Genomic DNA, 19723 nt, shown 5'->3' with positions numbered 1-19723 from the left:
AACAATGACTCTGGTCAACACAGGATGCACCAATCTTACACCTTCACAGCCTGCTTATCTTCTCTTCCTAAATTGTGTTCTCCAAAATTTCTGAAGAGTGGGTTGGTGATAAACGAATGTTACCCGTTCCATCTTCAGGAGAAGTACTTCAGGTACATGGAGGGGGTTCTTCTCTGTGGTAATTGAACGGTTTTATTTGACTTAGTGTTGTTGGTTTGTGTAGTAGTGTGTCAGTAACTTCTATGTTTCTTTGTGTACCATCTTAAAATCCATTTTTTGGGGTGAAGGACAGTTTGTACATTTCAAAAATTAAATTAAGACAAAAATAAGTGTTTCTTCACATAGCACATAGTTAAATTAAGGAATTAGCTTTGAAAGGGTGTAGTGATAACTACCAACTTGGACAGCTTTGAAAAGGGGATTAGACAAATTCATGGAGGATAAGGCCATCAGTGATTACTCCCTGTGATGACTATCTACCCTGGTATAAGAGGCAGCATGCCTTGAAAATCCTGCTGCTGGGGAACATGAGCCAGAGAAAGCTATTGTTCTCATGTGCTGCTTGTGGGTTTCCCAGAAGCATCTGGTTGGCCACTATAATAACATAATGCTGGACTAGATAGGCCACTGGTCTCATCCAGCAGGGCTCTTCTTATGTTCTGACGTTAAAGGAAAGGGGATTTTCTGTGGTGGCACCCCTTACTTTGAATGTCCTCCCTGAGGTGGTTCAGCTTGATAACAACACTGCAGTCTTTTCAGTGGCAGGTCAATAAACTCTTTATTTGCTGAAGCATTTTTCAATGGTTATGTCTGCTTTATAGTTTATAGTTTTATAATTTGCTGCCTCTTAGTTTTATCACTGAATGTAGTTATATTTATATTGTATTATACTGACCTGGTTTGTGCTTAATGCTAAGGCGAATGGTGGTTTAGCCTTAGGTAGTGTGGCAGCAGCGGCAGCAGGACCTGGATAGGAGTGAAGCAGCCCCAGTTTTTGCTCAGCGTACCTGCACACTTGCTTTTTCATATTTACCCATGGTTTGACTTGGCATTATGTGCAGGTGGGGCAACTGTATTATTGTAAACCATCCTGGAATACGTTAGGAGAAAGAGTGGTTTAGACGTTTTTTAAAATGAAATATTATTTTGGAGGGGGGTTGATGATGGTGAAATGGGTGTGTGTGGGAACCTTACTCAACTGGTTCAACCTGTTGTTTCCAGTGAGCTCTGCCACTACTTACTCCAAATCAACTAGTTTAATTCTTTAAAAAAGCTAAAGCAAAAAAGTAATAATCTTAATTCACCCACCCAAAAATCATTTGTTCAAAATCTTCTTTCCATTTCCTTCTCTTTGGATGTTTTCTTCTTGTATGCTTCCTGTAGGGATTCCTTCAGGACTGTCACACCTAATGTTTCCTCTCCATCTCCTAAACCTTTGTCTTACACACATGCAGAAAATTATCCCATGCTTTCCGAATCCTGTCCATTTTTTTGTGCTGCCTTCTTTTAAGCATGCAGGGGGAGAAACCCAGCTGTAGTTCTCTCTTTACCCCCCCCCCCTTCTTGCTCTTACAGCAGCATCATAAGCAGCTTCACCTAAAAGTCATTTGGAGGGATATGGCTGCCACATTTCTACATGACTTTTTGTGGTCAGAGCTTTCAAGGAGCTGGTGGTTTGTAAACAATTTTTTTTGTTTTTGCAAAACTGTCACATATCATAACTGGTAAACTAAATGACCCCAGTTTAGAGCCAGAATAGCAGTATTTCCTAATCCCCTGCAGATTGCTCCAGTCCCACACCTGCTTGAACTTGCTGGCAGCACTGCTAGGCCCTTCCTCCTCCAATTTTTCATAAAGTTTTTTATTTCATTTTGAATGTATAAAAAAGAAAAGAAAAATAACTGTAACCAAATACAGTGGTATCTCGGGTTACAGACACTTCAGATTATAGACGCTTCAGGTTACAGACTCCGCTAACCCAGAAATAGTACCTTGCGTTAAGAACTTTGCTTCAGGATGACAACAGAAATCGTGCGGCGGCGGCAGCAGCGGGAGGCCCTGTTAACTAAAGTGGTACCTCAGGTTAAGAATAGTTTCAGGTTAAGAACGAACCTCCAGAACAAATTAAGTTCTTAACCCGAGGTACCACTGTACTAGACACAGCAAACAGAAAAACAAGACAAATAACTATATAAAATAAGTGTATTTGTGCATGGATTGAGTAACAATGTCCAATTCCAAAAGAGGCTAGAGTTCTCTTCTGATAAATAGTTGGGGTTGAAGAGTGTCCAGACCAATATGAAATTACCGTATTTTTCGGACTATTGGACGCACCGGTCCATAGGACGCACCTAGATTGGGGGGGGGGGGAATAAAGGCAAAAAAAATTTATCCCCCCCCCGCCAGGCGCGGGGCTGGGGCGGGGAAGCCCGAGCTTCCCCCACCCCCAGAACGGGACCCAGAGCCATGCTTTGGCATCGCTCTGGGAACTTGCGGGGCTGGGGGAGGAGGAAGCCTTCCGCCAGCCTCCAAACCATGTCGGGAGACAGCGGGATGGCGCGCTGCGCCTCTCCCGCTGTCCCCCGAGCTTGTGGGGCTGGCGGTGGGGCTCTCCTGAAGCCGGGAGGTTGTGGGGATGGTGGGGGGGGAGAAGCAGGCTTGCTTCTCCCTCCCCCAGCCTCCCGATCAGGTCGGGGAAAAGCGGGATAGCGGAGCGCCGCCATCCCGCTTTTCCACGACCTGATCTGGAGGTTGTGGGGCTGGTGGGGGGGAGAAGCAGGCTTGCTTCTCCCTCCCCCAGCCTCCCGATCAGGTCGGGGGAAAGCGGGATAGCGGAGCGCCGCCATCCCGCTTTTCCACGACCTGATCTGGAGGTTGTGGGGCTGGTGGGGGGGAGAAGCAGGCTTGCTTCTCCCTCCCCCAGCCTCCCGATCAGGTGGGGGAAAGCGGGATAGCGGAGCGCCGCCATCCCGCTTTTCCCCGACCTGATCTGGAGGTTGTGGGGATGTGGGGGGGGGAAGAAGCAGGCTTGCTTCTCCCCCCGCCAGCCTCCCGATCAGGTCGGGGAAAAGCGGGATAGCGGAGCGCCGCCATCCCGCTTTTCCACGACCTGATCTGGAGGTTGTGGGGCTGGTGGGGGGGAGAAGCAGGCTTGCTTCTCCCTCCCCCAGCCTCCCGATCAGGTCGGGGAAAAGCGGGATAGCGGAGCGCCGCCATCCCGCTTTTCCACGACCTGATCTGGAGGTTGTGGGGCTGGTGGGGGGGAGAAGCAGGCTTGCTTCTCCCTCCCCCAGCCTCCCGATCAGGTCGGGGAAAAGCGGGATAGCGGAGCGCCGCCATCCCGCTTTCCCCCGACCTGATCTGGAGGTTGTGGGGATGTGGGGGGGGAGAAGCAGGCTTGCTTCTCCCTCCCCCAGCCTCCCGATCAGGTCGGGGAAAAGCGGGATAGCGGAGCGCCGCCATCCCGCTTTTCCACGACCTGATCTGGAGGTTGTGGGGCTGGTGGGGGGGAGAAGCAGGCTTGCTTCTCCCTCCCCCAGCCTCCCGATCAGGTCGGGGGAAAGCGGGATAGCGGAGCGCCGCCATCCCGCTTTTCCCCGACCTGATCTGGAGGTTGTGGGGATGTGGGGGGGGAGAAGCAGGCTTGCTTCTCCCCCCGCCAGCCTCCCGATCAGGTCGGGGAAAAGCGGGATAGCGGAGCGCCGCCATCCCGCTTTTCCACGACCTGATCTGGAGGTTGTGGGGCTGGTGGGGGGGAGAAGCAGGCTTGCTTCTCCCTCCCCCAGCCTCCCGATCAGGTCGGGGAAAAGCGGGATAGCGGAGCGCCGCCATCCCGCTTTTCCACGACCTGATCTGGAGGTTGTGGGGCTGGTGGGGGGGAGAAGCAGGCTTGCTTCTCCCTCCCCCAGCCTCCCGATCAGGTCGGGGAAAAGCGGGATAGCGGAGCGCCGCCATCCCGCTTTTCCACGACCTGATCTGGAGGTTGTGGGGCTGGTGGGGGGGAGAAGCAGGCTTGCTTCTCCCTCCCCCAGCCTCCCGATCAGGTCGGGGAAAAGCGGGATAGCGGAGCGCCGCCATCCCGCTTTTCCACGACCTGATCTGGAGGTTGTGGGGCTGGTGGGGGGGAGAAGCAGGCTTGCTTCTCCCTCCCCCAGCCTCCCGATCAGGTCGGGGGAAAGCGGGATAGCGGAGCGCCGCCATCCCGCTTTTCCACGACCTGATCTGGAGGTTGTGGGGCTGGTGGGGGGGAGAAGCAGGCTTGCTTCTCCCTCCCCCAGCCTCCCGATCAGGTGGGGGAAAGCGGGATAGCGGAGCGCCGCCATCCCGCTTTTCCCCGACCTGATCTGGAGGTTGTGGGGATGTGGGGGGGGGAAGAAGCAGGCTTGCTTCTCCCCCCGCCAGCCTCCCGATCAGGTCGGGGAAAAGCGGGATAGCGGAGCGCCGCCATCCCGCTTTTCCACGACCTGATCTGGAGGTTGTGGGGCTGGTGGGGGGGAGAAGCAGGCTTGCTTCTCCCTCCCCCAGCCTCCCGATCAGGTCGGGGAAAAGCGGGATAGCGGAGCGCCGCCATCCCGCTTTTCCACGACCTGATCTGGAGGTTGTGGGGCTGGTGGGGGGGAGAAGCAGGCTTGCTTCTCCCTCCCCCAGCCTCCCGATCAGGTCGGGGAAAAGCGGGATAGCGGAGCGCCGCCATCCCGCTTTTCCACGACCTGATCTGGAGGTTGTGGGGCTGGTGGGGGGGAGAAGCAGGCTTGCTTCTCCCTCCCCCAGCCTCCCGATCAGGTCGGGGAAAAGCGGGATAGCGGAGCGCCGCCATCCCGCTTTTCCACGACCTGATCTGGAGGTTGTGGGGCTGGTGGGGGGGAGAAGCAGGCTTGCTTCTCCCTCCCCCAGCCTCCCGATCAGGTCGGGGGAAAGCGGGATAGCGGAGCGCCGCCATCCCGCTTTTCCACGACCTGATCTGGAGGTTGTGGGGCTGGTGGGGGGGAGAAGCAGGCTTGCTTCTCCCTCCCCCAGCCTCCCGATCAGGTGGGGGAAAGCGGGATAGCGGAGCGCCGCCATCCCGCTTTTCCCCGACCTGATCTGGAGGTTGTGGGGATGTGGGGGGGGAGAAGCAGGCTTGCTTCTCCCCCCGCCAGCCTCCCGATCAGGTCGGGGAAAAGCGGGATAGCGGAGCGCCGCCATCCCGCTTTTCCACGACCTGATCTGGAGGTTGTGGGGCTGGTGGGGGGGAGAAGCAGGCTTGCTTCTCCCCCCGCCAGCCTCCAGATCAGGTCGGGGAATAGCGGGGTGGCGGCTCTGCGCCTCCCCGCTGTCCCCAGCTTTTGGGTGCAGGCTGCTGCCCGCAAGCCTTGCGAGCCCGCGGTACATCCCGCCGGGCTTGCAAGACTTGGGATAGCTTCCTGAAGCCTGGAGAGCGAGAGGGGTCGGTGCGCACGGACCCCTCTCGCTCTCCAGGCTTCAGCAAAAGCCTGCATTCGCACCATAGGACGCACACACATTTCCCCTTCATTTTTGGAGGGGAAAAAGTGCGTCCTATAGTGCGAAAAATACGGTACTGTATATTTGTGCACCAGAATGAAAAAATGGTATCTTGGCTCATTTGGAACCCCTGATTCTCACAACTAAACCCTATGGCACAAGCCACATGAGACCAACTAAAGCGCAGGTCTCGCTAGTTTGAGGGTTCAAGTCTGGGCGAGGAAATAGCTTGCATCCCAGTGGAAGAATCCTTTTGGGGAAGACCCACAGGTAGAGTGCCTGTTTTGGAAAGGTCTATGGTTCAGTCCCCTGCATCTCCAGTTAAAAGAATAAAATAGCTGGGAACATGGAATAAATTTCCATGCCTGAGACACTGCCCATCAGGCTAGGTGGACAGATAGACAGTCTGACCTGATTTAAGGCAGAGTCCTCTATCTGGCAGCCTCCTGCCACACCCATTTCTAGTCTTTCCTCCGGCAGTTGGCTCTGGACTACCAGTTGCCGCTTTGTATGTTGCATTTTCAGATGTACATTTAAAACAGGTGAACACTTAAAGTGAGAACTTGGCAAAGAAGTTAACACCATTGCTTCACAGCCGGCTGTGACAAGCAGCAGATATTTGCTGTATGTTCACTTTATGTTAAATCCAGACAGTCCTTTGCCTAATGTGCAAAGTTACCCACCTTTTCCTTTTCCTTTTTTTTTTTTTACTTGTGAATGCTACTGTCTTGTGTTTAATGTTTCAGATGTCTAATATGTTGGCATTTATGCATGAGGTCCTACTTCTCCCCCTTTTGTACTGTCTGAAGCAGCTTTCAATTCAGAGATGGGGAGACTGTGGCTCTCCATATGTTATTGTCTCCGTTTCCCACCAGCCACAATTAGCAAGGCCAAAGGCCAGGGATGTTTTAATCCAACAACAACTGCAGGCCCACATATTATCCATACCTGCTTTAATTGCTGACCACACCTCTCTTCATATTGTCTACATCTTCTTTCAAGATTTCTCTCCCTGCCCCACTTCAGAACCATTTTGTTAGGTCTGAGATTGCACAATCCTATCTCTTAACTTGCTTTAGGATACATTCTCAATGTCACTTAAACTCAGTGCCCTTAAGCCTTCCTTTGTAATTTTAATCAATATTATTTTAAAAAATGACATAGGTAATCTATGGGATTTTTTAATATATCTATGCTCTATTCTGGCTGGCTCCTCACATGCAAATGCTGTGCACAAGCAGGGGACAAATGTATGAAGCTACTCTCCTCCCATGTTGCTATGCCCATCACCCTCCAAAAGTTGTAAGTCTGAAGTGGGGGATGTTCCCTGCCTCAAACCCCGGATAGCCACAGCCAGTTAGCAAAACCTTCTGAGCTAGGTGGACCAATGGTGTCACTTGACATAAGGCAGCGATGGGCACAGAGACGTGGTGTGGTAGCGGGGGAGGCTAGAGCTTAGTATGTTCAGCCTGCTCACATGTAGCATTTGCATGTGAGCAGCATGCCTGAATGGGGCTGAAGTCTATGGGCAAAGTAGGAGTTCTAATCCTAGTTAACTTGAGTATTGAACCAATAAGTTCTTCAAGGAGTGTTTTGCATATAATGTGAATATGCGAAGCCCCTTCTCCTCATGCCGCCCCTGCCCTTGCTACATTCACAGTGACATTTTCTGCACAAACGTACTTCATAAAAGTAAGCAAGAACTTGTATTTCTGTAGGAATGATATTTTTCCCCAGGATTATTTTTAAACATACCCTTTCATTAATGTCAAGAGCTGAGAGAAATATTGAATCTGTCTGCATACACAGGGTTGTATCCAACTAACTCCCACTCAGAGTAGACTTAACTTAATGAACCTAAGTTAGTAACAATCATTAACTTAATGGAGTCTACTCTGAGCAGGATTGGCCCACACTGGATACAACCTAAACTGGATATATACCTTTGGCGTTTCAGAATGTGTTTATGTTCTGAATTAGGTCATTGGACAGTGGTCTAAAACAAATGCACTGTGTATCATCTCTATTTTGGGTCTAAGATTAATCTTGCTTTTGTCTGCTTTTTAAATATGAGAAGGTAAACTCAAGGGTGCTGCTTGAGAATTTCAACCTTAAAATAAGAATTGGAATGCATGAGCTAACGTGAACTACTTGCACAGTCAGAATTTGCCTGCAGTTATGTGTGCATCAGGTATTATAGTACTATTTCTTTTTTCTGTAGTTTTTATTCACTTTGTAAAAGGATGTTTCTTACACTCAGGAACTTAAGTTTAATTAACATGCAAGTTTATTAGATCATTTATTCTCAAATGGTTGGCTAATACCAAGCCATTGATTGCAGAAAACTTGTTTGCAATGCTTCCTGTATTTTGGGGCAAGATAAAAAGAAGAGTACACACATGATTTGGGTTGGGAGAAGAGACTTCTGAATTTGGAACTGACAGGTGGAGCTGCAAGGCAAAAATGCAGTTTCTGGGTTTGGGAATTGTGGCTCAGGAGGCCTGGACATTAAAAACCCACTGAGTTGTGCATTGAGATTTCAGCTACCTCAAGTTGTAGAATAACATGAGTTTATATACAGTTGTGCTGTTAGAAACATTGTACATGGTAGCTTGTGGCTGACATCCTTGTCCAGAACAGCATGATTGTTGCACTTTTAAGCATAACTGGTGCTGTCAACAATGGAAGACTTATAAGTGAGTTTATATAGAGAAGGCATTGTTTAGCAGAGTACAGTCTTAACTTGTCTTGTGCCATTAGCTGTAACATATGGTAGAGAGATCAACAGTTAAAACACAAACCTCTTTCATTTCACAAGAGGACATTTTCCTTCAGTGCATAAGATGCTTAAACCATATTCTTTTTGTCAGTAAAATTCTTAAAGAGCAACTAAAGTATAAAATTCTGGTTGAACACTGAAAAAGGTCCTGTCTTAATTGTATGCAATAAGTCTCCAGAAATCCTCAAACTATAATTACCAATGAACAATGAAGTTTTGGTAACTAAGCTGTTCATGTGGGTTAATCGTGGGGTACATTGTATAATCTCTGTTCAGTTAGTGTGCAAGATAAATGTTCTCTAGAACAGACACTTCTGAATAAGTCTAGTATGATAAGTATTTAACATAATTAATGTTAATCCTGCATAATTCAAGTTTGTACAATGATTACTGGTAATTGCAGGCTACTCCATAGAGCTTAGTAGTAACTCATATGACTCTTCAGCCTTATATCAATTTCACTTTCTCTTTTTGCAAAATACTAATGCAGTAGATTAACACTGATCAAGTCTTTCTTTTGGAAGATGTAAGAAGTATATATTTAATGTCCATGCTAACAAGTTATCCGTTACCTTTGGTATATTGGTTCTGCTGCATAGCATATTTATATATTTAACTTTGTCTAGAAAGGAAGGAAACTTCACCCTGCTGAGGACATTTCCTTCTCTGCTTTTTTTCCTTTTAACTGTTAGTGTAATGACCTAGTGCCATAAAACTTAAACACAGACAACTGCAGGTGGGAAATATTTTGATATATTAGTCTGCAGTTAAGATGGAAGCTTCTGAGTTTGTGGAGAGCAAAGGAGATTGAGGTGACATTGACTTCCTGACCACCCCTGAAACAACAATGTGTAGCCTGTGCTAATTAGTTTAATGACCCTCCAGTGTGAAATTAAAAGTGTCTTGTGCTTCCTGTTGATTCCCCCCCCCCATAGTATCACGATACTGCAGTCAATGATTTTTGTGGGGTACAGAGTGGTTAGTTTGGAAGGCTACCAAGTACGTAAAACTTTGGTGCCTACAAAATAGAAATATATTTTCTACCTGTGGTCTGAACAAGAGTTTTAAGAAAGACAGAGGAATAAGTTGATAAACATTAAAATTATCAACTTATGTTGATAATTAGGAAAATACAAAATCGCTCACAAAAATGAGCAGATACACTGTTGCCATGTTTTATTTACACCAAATGATAACCTGCCACAGGTTTTATGCCTTTCTTAGTAACCAGAAACACAATTTCAAGAGCTATCTACCAATTTATTTTTTTAGTGGCTTTGCACTGATTAATAATTTGCCATATGTTGTAAGCAACCAAAGCATTTCCCAGTTGTTTCATTTTCTTGCTGACAACACAGAAACTGTTGACATATTTGTGGCATATGTTTTCCAAGCTGTCATAATGAAATAGTGTTTGCAAAAACCTTTGACATGCCCAGAAATAATGATTAATGCATGAAATGTCATGTGAGACATGATGAAGATAAATAATTACAAATTAAGTGTTACATTAGAAAATGCTTTATTGCCTTTACCTATACAGTATTATAAACAAAATCAAAATGAGTTACACAACTTCTCTGGATGTTTATAACATAGGGCTGCCATATGTTTTATGCTCTTTCTTGACATTTTTGTAAAAAGAAGCTCAACAATGGGGTTTGTCTTAAAAAACTCAACAATTTTGGGGGTTTCCTTTAAAAAGCTCAAAAACATTTAGGGGGTCCTGGTTGTTACTTTTTGAAATATGGCAACCCAGTGCTTTAAGTACAAAAATTCACAAAATGTTTAGGGGTATGCGCACCCCCAGGAAAAAAGCACTATTAGGGTTAGGGTTATGACATGTCACAAAGCTTATAGTATGCCCTTTTTGAGTTCTGCTAAAATTAGCCTATTTATCTGTAAAGTATTATTGCACTCTGCTTCATATCCAAGGATCCAGCTCCGTTCATACAAGGCAGGGGCTGTACCTCTGAGCCATAGCACTTTCCGGATCCAGCTCCTTTCAGACATTACTCAAACTGCATAGAGAGACACAGATAAATGTGAGTAAGCTTATGGGTTAGTTAATGTTAGTTTTTGTTTATAAGACTGACTAAATAGCTCTATACATTTTTGAATTTTTTAAATGATTCACTTTTTTAGTCTGACTCTCCCCATAGATTTACATTCCTTGGGGATGGATCAACACAAGCAAGCTTTTCAGCCCTAGTTTTCTGTATAACCAACACAATTTTGGGTTTATGAATCTTTAATATCAACCCTCCATGCTACATGGCAAGCTGCTTTTGAAAATGAAGTGGGGTTTAAAATAAAGGAAAAGTTGACTATCCACAAAACTGATAACAATTTCTTTTTTGTTTTTTGTTTTGTTTTTTGTTGCCAATTATATGAGGGTTCTGGGGAGATTGCAGGTCTTCAAATGGCAGGCATAGCAATGTGTTAACTATAAAGATGGGCCTCATGGCTAAGGATCACTTGGTTTACAAATACAGTATTGTATTCTGTCCCATTTTTGTTGTTTTTCTGAGAGATGGAATAGGCTTCTCTTTAAGGAGGTGTAGTTGTCCATAATTTGTAACAAGATACCCCCTCCCACATTACCAAAAATGTTTGGCTGTCATCCAGCCATGGAGAGACCTAAATATTACACAACTGTTTGACATGCCATTCTAGGGTATGGTGCAACAAGGCCTAGGCCAGCTTTTCCTGACCTGTTGCCCTCCAGATGTTTTGGATTACAACTATCAGCTGCACCCAGTGGGAGTTGTAGTCCAAAAACATCTGTGAGAGCATCAGGTTGAGGAGGTTGATTAAAACACTCTTCTTTATGTATCCAAATACTGCAGTTGCCTGAAGGCAGAATGAAGTTGTAGCTTTTCTCTAGAATGAACACTGACTTTAATAAGGCTAGATATGTTGGCTGGCTGGCTGGCTGGCTTGAAGTACAACAGAAGCTGTCTTTCTCTGCTGACAAGGTGATATTTGCAAAAAATGCAATAGGTTGCTTATGCCTTAAGGACAGAAGAGAGTAACAAGTTCAACAATAATTCACAGTTAACTTGACTCCATGTGGTCAGGCAACATTACCTAGGGGAGTTCTTGAATTTGACTTCATTAATGCTCTCAATGTGTTTTGAAATCTGTTCATGAAAGAAGCTATAGAAATTCAAAGATCATGACCAGGGGAGGAACATTTCCCCCCAATTTGGGTTTAGAAATTAATATATAGGTGACTGCAGCTTATTTTATTATTATTATTTTCATGGGAAGGACTGTAAAAGCTTTGTCTTAAAGCTGTACAGTATTAGCCACTTGGATGGAAACTACCATTGGAGAATTCAGTTTGAAGTCAAATGTAGCTGAAATTGTATACCAAGGGGCCTGAGCATCCCTTAGAAGCTTGGTGTGTTCCAAAAAACCTAAAAAATACAAGCCATCAAGTATTCTCGATCTTGCTGTTCAATTATAAATGGATAAATGTTACGAATTCTGTGTTGCTGACATTCCTTTGGAGAAGTAAATTAATGCAGTCTCCAGCTGCCTGCGGTTGAAGGCCATGAATCACATTGAGTGATTACAAAATAATCAGAAGTGTGGAATGGGTTTTTGGATTTCAGTTATTTGGTGTTTGTTGGAAGATCTCATTGTAAATAAACAAGTCTTGAAGATGCCACATCCTTTTGCCTTTTGGGATCATATTCTAACCATTAAAAGTGTCCTGCATAGCTGCAGAGATTAAACTGGAGAATAGCAGTGTCCATTTAAGGGAACAGCTTAGTGCCAGTTTTTAAATTCAGGCTTTTGTGGAGTAGAAAGGGTTCTCTGAAGGTAGAAAGGTTGGAAATCCTCTGCTCTAGAATAACATTTGTTTATTCCATAAAACATCCAGTTCCATTGGATGTTGATCCTTCTCAAGTTCTTTGTCTCCTTGCTAGTGAGAGAATTGGATAGAATGTGAGGAGATCGACTTTTAGATGCAGAACACTGTTTAAGTTTTATGTTAAGCATTTAATGTGCTTCTTTTTCTGTATAGTCAGTTTATTACTTGACAATCAATTATGCATTGGTCACTTTAAAATACCAGAGGTAGAACAGGCTATGGTCTCTGACTTGTTGGTGAAGTACCGTAGTTATGCACTCTTAGTCAGATTTACATTGGCCAGGGCTTGTGTCAAGAGTCTAAATCACTTTACTTGCTCCCATGAGTGTCAGCTCAGCAGCCCTTGTGTAGAAGTTGTGAGAATTGGTTGTGTGTATATGGTGCTCCTCTGCTGAAAATGGTGATTTGGAAGAAGATTACTGTGGCTTACTTCATGATAATAATGGTAGATATGGTAGTCCCCTAGCATGCTTTTGATTGTATACATGACTGCAAATAATGGCAGGTTCCACAAAAGGGTAACTGGGGCTGGCATTACATCCATGGCTGAGGTACCTGTGGAATTTGGCTGTGCCTCCTGAAACCACTGTGGCTCTCCATAAACTGCATAATGTGCAATACTATGCAGGCCTTGGTGGTGATGGGTCAGCTGTCGTACAGCTGTCTTGCTAAGCATTGCTTGCTTTTGGGACCTTAGTCATCTCCACACATACACACCCCACGTCTCCCCCAAAATATCCTGTTACAGAGTATTTGGGGATCCTATTTCTTGAAAGTCCATGTGTAGTTGAACATTTCAGATTTTTAGTTGAAATGAAAATCCTTATACATGGCCGTGTAGTCCTTGGATTCAAGGTCATCAGATACTGCACTTAGCTCTGTCACTGACTTTCTTTGTGGCTTTGAATGCATTCATTGGAACTCTGGGCTTCACGTTGCTCACTTGTAATACAGGCAACTGCCTGGTTGCGTGGGGGCTGCGTTCCAGGCATTCGCACGTGTTGACAGAGCACACATAAGCCTGCCCTGTTATGCCCCCTTCTGGGTACAAAATTACCCACATGTCAGCGGTCGTGCGTCAATTGAACATGTGCAAAATGGTTGCCGCCTGTATATATTTATGTTGGGGGCAAGAACATGTAGGCAGTGAGTTAGATCCAGACTTAAGTGGATCACCCTTTAGTCACATTTAAAACAATGAAACTTAAGTGTGATTAATGTAGCCCAGATCCAACCCACTGTATATGAAGAAACCAGAAACTGTGTCCAGCATTATTACAATCTCTGGGTTGACTTGTGTAAAGTGAAGAAGGGAGGTTGCTCATATTTTACTGTTTTCATAGGTGTCCTTAGTCAGAAGTGTTGGAATCTGCCTTTTAATGTTTATGTATGAGTTGCTTCAATTGGTGGATTGTTGTTGTGATATATTTAGGTTAGATCTCAGCTTGCAATTTATATCTGAGATCCTTTCCTGATACCTCCTGGTATCAAGGAGATATTTACTTTTTTCATAGAGTTTGTGAATTGTTTTGGACTACAACTCCTATCAGCCCCAGCTAGGACAGTTGTGCTTTTGGGAGCTGATGAGTTGTAGTCCAAAACATCTGGAGGGCTTTAATTTAGAGAAGGGTGCTTTGGTGTGTCTATACTCGTGTTCACAGCAATGCTTTGAAAACATCCTGCTGCAGTAGTGAGAAATAATAACAAAGTATTGTCTGTTAATAAAATGGATACAGCTGTAATGGATGTTTTCTGTAGTTCTAGCCTGTTCCTTTTCTCAATAATTCTGAAGCTCGTTTGCTGAGGGTGTGAAGCGGGTGTTTCATTTTTGTAGACATCAAAAGATCACTTGGTTCCTGTAAATGACCCTTTTGTCAGAGATGTCCTAGGGCTCTGTTACAGATTTAGAAAGCAAAGATAGCAGGAAGTAATTAGTGAAAAAAATTGTTAAAAGATTTTAAAATAGCTCTTTCTCTCCTCGGGGAATTTTCTCTTTCAGAGACAAGATGATACTTCTGACTTTTCTTTTTAATGTGCTTCTAGCCCTTCCTAGTGTGTTGCAGTGCAGAGGAGGGTTTGCAGGAATCTCAGCTGTAGTGTCCCCTCCTGATGGTGACATTCTGGGGATTAGTTTGGCATCTCTTCCAGATGCTTTGTGGGATAGTAGAAATAAGCTGACACTTGGGATTACCAGACTCTGACCTCTGATTGAAATGTGTGTGTGTGTTCCTTAAATCAACAGTTTTTTCAACCAGTGTTCAAGGAACCTTGAGGGTCCTCAGACATTTATTAGGTTCCTCTGTAATCACCAATTGCAGACAAGCTTCCCTGAATGACAGCTAGCCCTCCTGCTACTGATATTTTCTGAAATGCACAGCTATAGGGAAGGGTTGGGTGTGGTTTACAGTGTACACTTTGGTCTCAGTGTTGCCCTGCATGAACTAATAGGCTTGGGCAGAGACTTATGTGAACTGCCCCCTTGTAATAGTCTTGTAAATAAGCCCCCACGAGTTAATAGCATGCAAAAAAGAGAAGAAAAGAAAAAGAATCACTAGTCTATTGGGGGCTGGCAGAGGAGGGACTACGAGCTGCATTTCTGTACTGGGTGTGGAAGAGGGGACTTTCCTCCAGCAGCCTGTTTGGTTTCTGTGCTGGTTCCTCTGCCATCCTGTTCACCTGTCTGCATAGAATTTAATGCACCTGCCTGTGTGCAGTTGCTGGTCGTGTATGGTTATGAGGCTAGTGCTTAGATACAAGGGTGCCCTAGGCTGCTATAGAATACACAACAGTTCTGTGGCAGGGCACAGGGGTTTCTGGGCAGGCAAGTTATTGAGGAAAAAGTTTGAAACCAACTGACATCAACCCCAGCCATGGCTTTTGAAATCAAATTGTACCATGTAGTTCTATAGTCAGTGACTGAATTAAATTTATTGTACTTTTCACCCATGTTAGATGACTTGCTAAACTTGTATCTGGGTTATTCTGCTTCAGGCTACAGATGACAGCTCATTTGATAGAATAGTCATTCCTACAAAAAAGAAAAAGAAACTGAATCCCTACACCTACAAAGCAAGCTTTCTTGGAATAAGCAGTTCTGTCTTAGCCTTCTTTCTGATATATCACTTTTCTCTGTGGGGATATTTGTTTGTTTGTTTGTAACATTCCATCATGTGAGCACCCCCACCCTAACCCAAGCAGTATGAAATTGAGCAATCCAGACACAAGTTTACCACCTCCTCTACTGTTCTTACTACTATGTTTTAAATCAATCACATCAACTGTCCCCACAATCCCTGGTCATCTGCATGGTTATGGTCTTGATAGATTAGTATTTTTGGTGCTTTTCAGACAATTGTTGTTTCCCAAAGCAGCTCCTATCAACAGTCAGTGACAGGCCCTTCTATAAGGCTTACAAGCTAAAAAAAAAAGAAGTAACACAAGGGAAGAGGAGGGAGTGGAAAAGGCAGAGGAGGGAGATCATTTCACCCGCATGTCTATCTTGTGGCACATAAATGAATTTACCTTCTTTTGATTAAACTCTTGATTTCTTGTGACAGAAGCTTCTTTTTCAGCAGTTGAGAAGCTTGATTTTGCTTCTGAACAACAAAGCTTATTGAAATAGTGTACAAATAAATTACAAGGAAGACAACTTATGCTTTTTGTTAGACAACACTTGAATGAGTCCAAAAATATTTAGCATACCTTAATCTGTGTTAAGTTGTATATTAAAATCACTGTTTTGTTTCCACAGGGTGGCATTTTGCAGTGTTTCCAAGTTGTGATAACCAAGGCGAGGGGAATAGTCCAGGGAGCTTTTCTCCATCTTAACAGAGCCAGGTAAACTGAACAGCAGCCTGAACCCAATATTTTGTTTTGAGCTCCAGTATGCATGATGCAAGTAGTGTAGAATCTATGTGACAGCCTTTTGTGAAATGTCACACCTGTCCGTACCCTCAAGGCCTGCTACTAACATTCTTGAGATACTTAGGCTGAGAATATTTTGTTGATAGAAATGGGGCTCTTCAGTCCTGAAATGATCAATATATGTGGTGGTTCCATTCATTAGTTCGTGGTATTATTATTTCATGCCAGGGGGCGGGTGAGGACTGAGGAAGAATTTAGGCAGTAAAGCTTGCAGGGGAAACTGCCAGGGGCTGCCCTTGAGCCTTCAAATTGTACAGCAAGCATAACTTGATTCCAATTTATTGTATATTGGAAGATGCAGCTTGCCTTCACCTATGTAGCTTGGATGTGTCTTAAAACCAACATGGTAGCATTTGTACAGGTTTCATGTTGTCTTTGTGGACAATTTCAGTGGGCTACTTAAAACCACTTAGCTCTACATATCCCAAATAACCATAATCACCCCTGTGTCCCACATTGGTGTCTAAAATTGATGAGTAACACCTTTTTAAGTTCATTCACCAGTTAGGACTGTAAGAGCCTATAGACGAGTGACTGCCCCTTGATTGCAGAAATTCTTCCCTCTGAGGACTCGGCAAAGAGAGTCTGCTAGAGCTTCATCAGAAAGTGAGGTAAAATGTATACTGTGAGCAGAACAGAACACCATCTCTTGATAGTAGCCTGGTTCTCACATTACACTAAGCCAAACCATTCAGGCTCCCAGAGAGGAGATTGTGGCCACTTAGCTTTTCTCCAGTTGTTTTGCTCCTGTTGTATACTGAGCTAAGCCATGGTTTGGCTTATGTTTTCAATTGGAACCTGACTATTTAGCTGCCGAGTCCAGAGGAGGAGGATTAGCATGATTAGCTTCCCTGCACATGATCTTTTTGCCTATCTTTGGCTGTTTTGCTGGATGGGAGCAATAATGCCTTGCTTCAATGCCCCTATAGCAGTAAAGGTTTGTCTTTTATCAAAACCAGGGGTTGTCATCCTGGTCCCTACCGCCCACTAGTGGGCGTTTCAGGATTCTGGGTGGGCGCTAGGGGGTTCTACGGCACAAGCTGAATCCTCCTTACATTGAGCATTGGTGGCGGTAAGGAAATTTTACCATCAAGAAAGATGCATTAGTGGGTGGTAGGTATAAAAAGGTTGACTACCCCGATCTAAACCGTAGTGACTCTAACATTCAGGGACATGTAATTATGTTGTCAAGTTTCCCTCTGATTCATTCATTCATTTTTCTAGTATATTTTGAGGCACGAGGTTTATACTATCATCCTTATTGGAATGCCGTGTTGGCAGTTCAGAGATAAATGCCATTCAGCCACAACCAGAACTGAATAATCATAACTGTATATATATATTTTTCTGTTTCCTTTTCCTTTTCCCACTTCTAGTCTACTCTTATTTTAATTCCTTCCACCTTAGGAATGAAGTGAAAGGAAGGGTACTGTTCCTCTTAATGCAGGGGTGGGAAACTGCAGCCTCCAGATGTTACTGTATGCAGCTCTAGGCAGCATAGCCAAAGGTCAAGGATTACGTGGGTTGTAGTCTAGCAACACCCAGAGGCCACAGATACTTCACCCCTGGCTTAAGGTTACCTGCTGAATTGTGCAAAATTTGTCTGAGGGATGGGGCTAGTGTTTTTTGATCCTGGTAAGTGGTGCCACCTGCTGGAAAATGAAGCACCTTCCTTTTAATTTCCAGAGTGTCTGACTTGTGCCATAACTCCGCCTATAGTCTGTTGGGATATATTGTGGCTTTAGAACACATTATACTAACATTCCTTCACCCTTCCCACCATAGGTTTGCTGACAAGCTAAATGAAGAGGCATTGTAGGACCCTTAAAAAGTTATTGGGCTTTGGCAGGTCTCCAATTTAGAGTTCCACATTTGTGGAGCAACCACCCAAATTCATGGGCCATTGTTGGGCAAAGTGAGATCTTCTGTCATATAGTCAACAGACTGGTTCCTGACGTCACATGAGAAACGGTGTGTTGGCCTCAAAGGAGTTAAGATTATAATACGTGATGGTGCCAGGAAGGTGCAGTGACATGTGCCATCTTGCTATAACTTGCTCCATCTCTGAGGAGGAATGCTTCCTTCAAGATCTGGCTAATTTTGAAGCCTGTGGAGAACTTCCCATGCTTATCTGTTGATAGGTCTAGAGTCACAGTAAATGAATTTGTTAGCGCCTGCTCCCTAATATCCTGATCTTGCTTTTGATGGGCATTTATTGCCCTTTGAAAGGACAGCTGAGTCCTCTTGAAAGATTATGACTTATTTCAAATAAAAATGAATTGCCTAAGAGCAGCAACATACACTGCAGTTGCCAAACAAGAAACTAGTGAGCTTTTGGTTAAACTGTTTGTGCACAGATTGCCAGAACATAGTATCACTTTTTTATTTTGTTTAAACAAATGATATAGAAATTACAATGCACCCAATCAAATATGGATACTACATTTCATTCTCCTTGTATGGTTTCTTGTAGGTGGAGCCCTGCATGCTTTTCCCTAAGCGCAGATTGCATCTTTGATTCCTCCTTCCTTGGCTGTTCTTGATTAAACGTTCTCATAGCCTGAGATTGCTAGGCAAGCAGGTAATGTTAGCTGTTGGTCTATTCTTAACTTCTTTTTCTTCTTATAAACCGCGATCCATTCTGTGCAGTTTGGAGGAATTGAAAGGCTGCATGGATAAACTGTCATCTGTGCCTGGTATCTTAATATAGCTAAGTTAGACATTCATATTGGTGATTAAGCTAGCAGTGTTGCTGCTAATTAATTGTAAAAATTTATTTGTGAATATATTTATATGCTGCTGTCTCATAAAGATACATCCCAGCAGCTTACAACAATATAAAAACATAAAACCAAATACAGTGGTACCTCGGGTAACGTAATTTCGAGTTACGAACACGGCAAACCCGGAAGTGTATACTTCTGGGTTTTACCGTGCCGCAGAAACAACGCCTCCGGATACAGACTTTTTGGGGTAAGTACGGACCCCCAGGACAAATTAAGTCTGTATCCAGAGGGTCCACTGTAATAAAAAGTTAAAAATAAGTTAAAAGCAAAAAAGAAATAAAAAACAAACCTCAATGAACCATTGTGGGGGATGTACTCTTAATTGCCTGCATAGGCCTGCAAAAGTTTTCAGCAGGTGTTTAAAAGTTTGCACAGAAGGTGCTCACTGAATCTCTATTAGCAGAGTGTTTCACAGGACTGGGCTGATGATACTAAAGGCTTGATTTCTTGTTGTTGTCAAATGAGCCTGTTTGCCTCGTGCTTCCCAAGGAAGAGTGACTTACCGGAAGAATAAGAAATCAAGATAACAAACTTTTTATAAGAGAATGGAAATGGTTTATTGAATATTTACAGATAAATTGCAAACAGATAAAAACATTGCAAACAGATAAAAACATTGGCAGGATTATTGTTTCGGAACAATATGCAGTTTCGGAAGGGTATATATTTAAAGTAGATAATTAAATGATCAAATTAAATGAATTTGAATATGCAGAAGATATTAAAAAATAAAGAACCACAGAAAGAGGGGAGAGGAGGTCAAACTTTGAAATGTTAAAATGATTGTAAAATTAGTATAAATATTAGTATAAATTAGTATAAATATTAGTATAAATATTAGTATAAATTAGTATAAATATTTTTTTTTTA

Source organism: Podarcis bocagei, assembly GCF_964188305.1.
Source record: "Podarcis bocagei genome assembly, chromosome: 7".
NCBI classification, from domain to species: domain Eukaryota; kingdom Metazoa; phylum Chordata; class Lepidosauria; order Squamata; family Lacertidae; genus Podarcis; species Podarcis bocagei.
Note: the sequence above shows the minus strand (reverse complement) of the source record.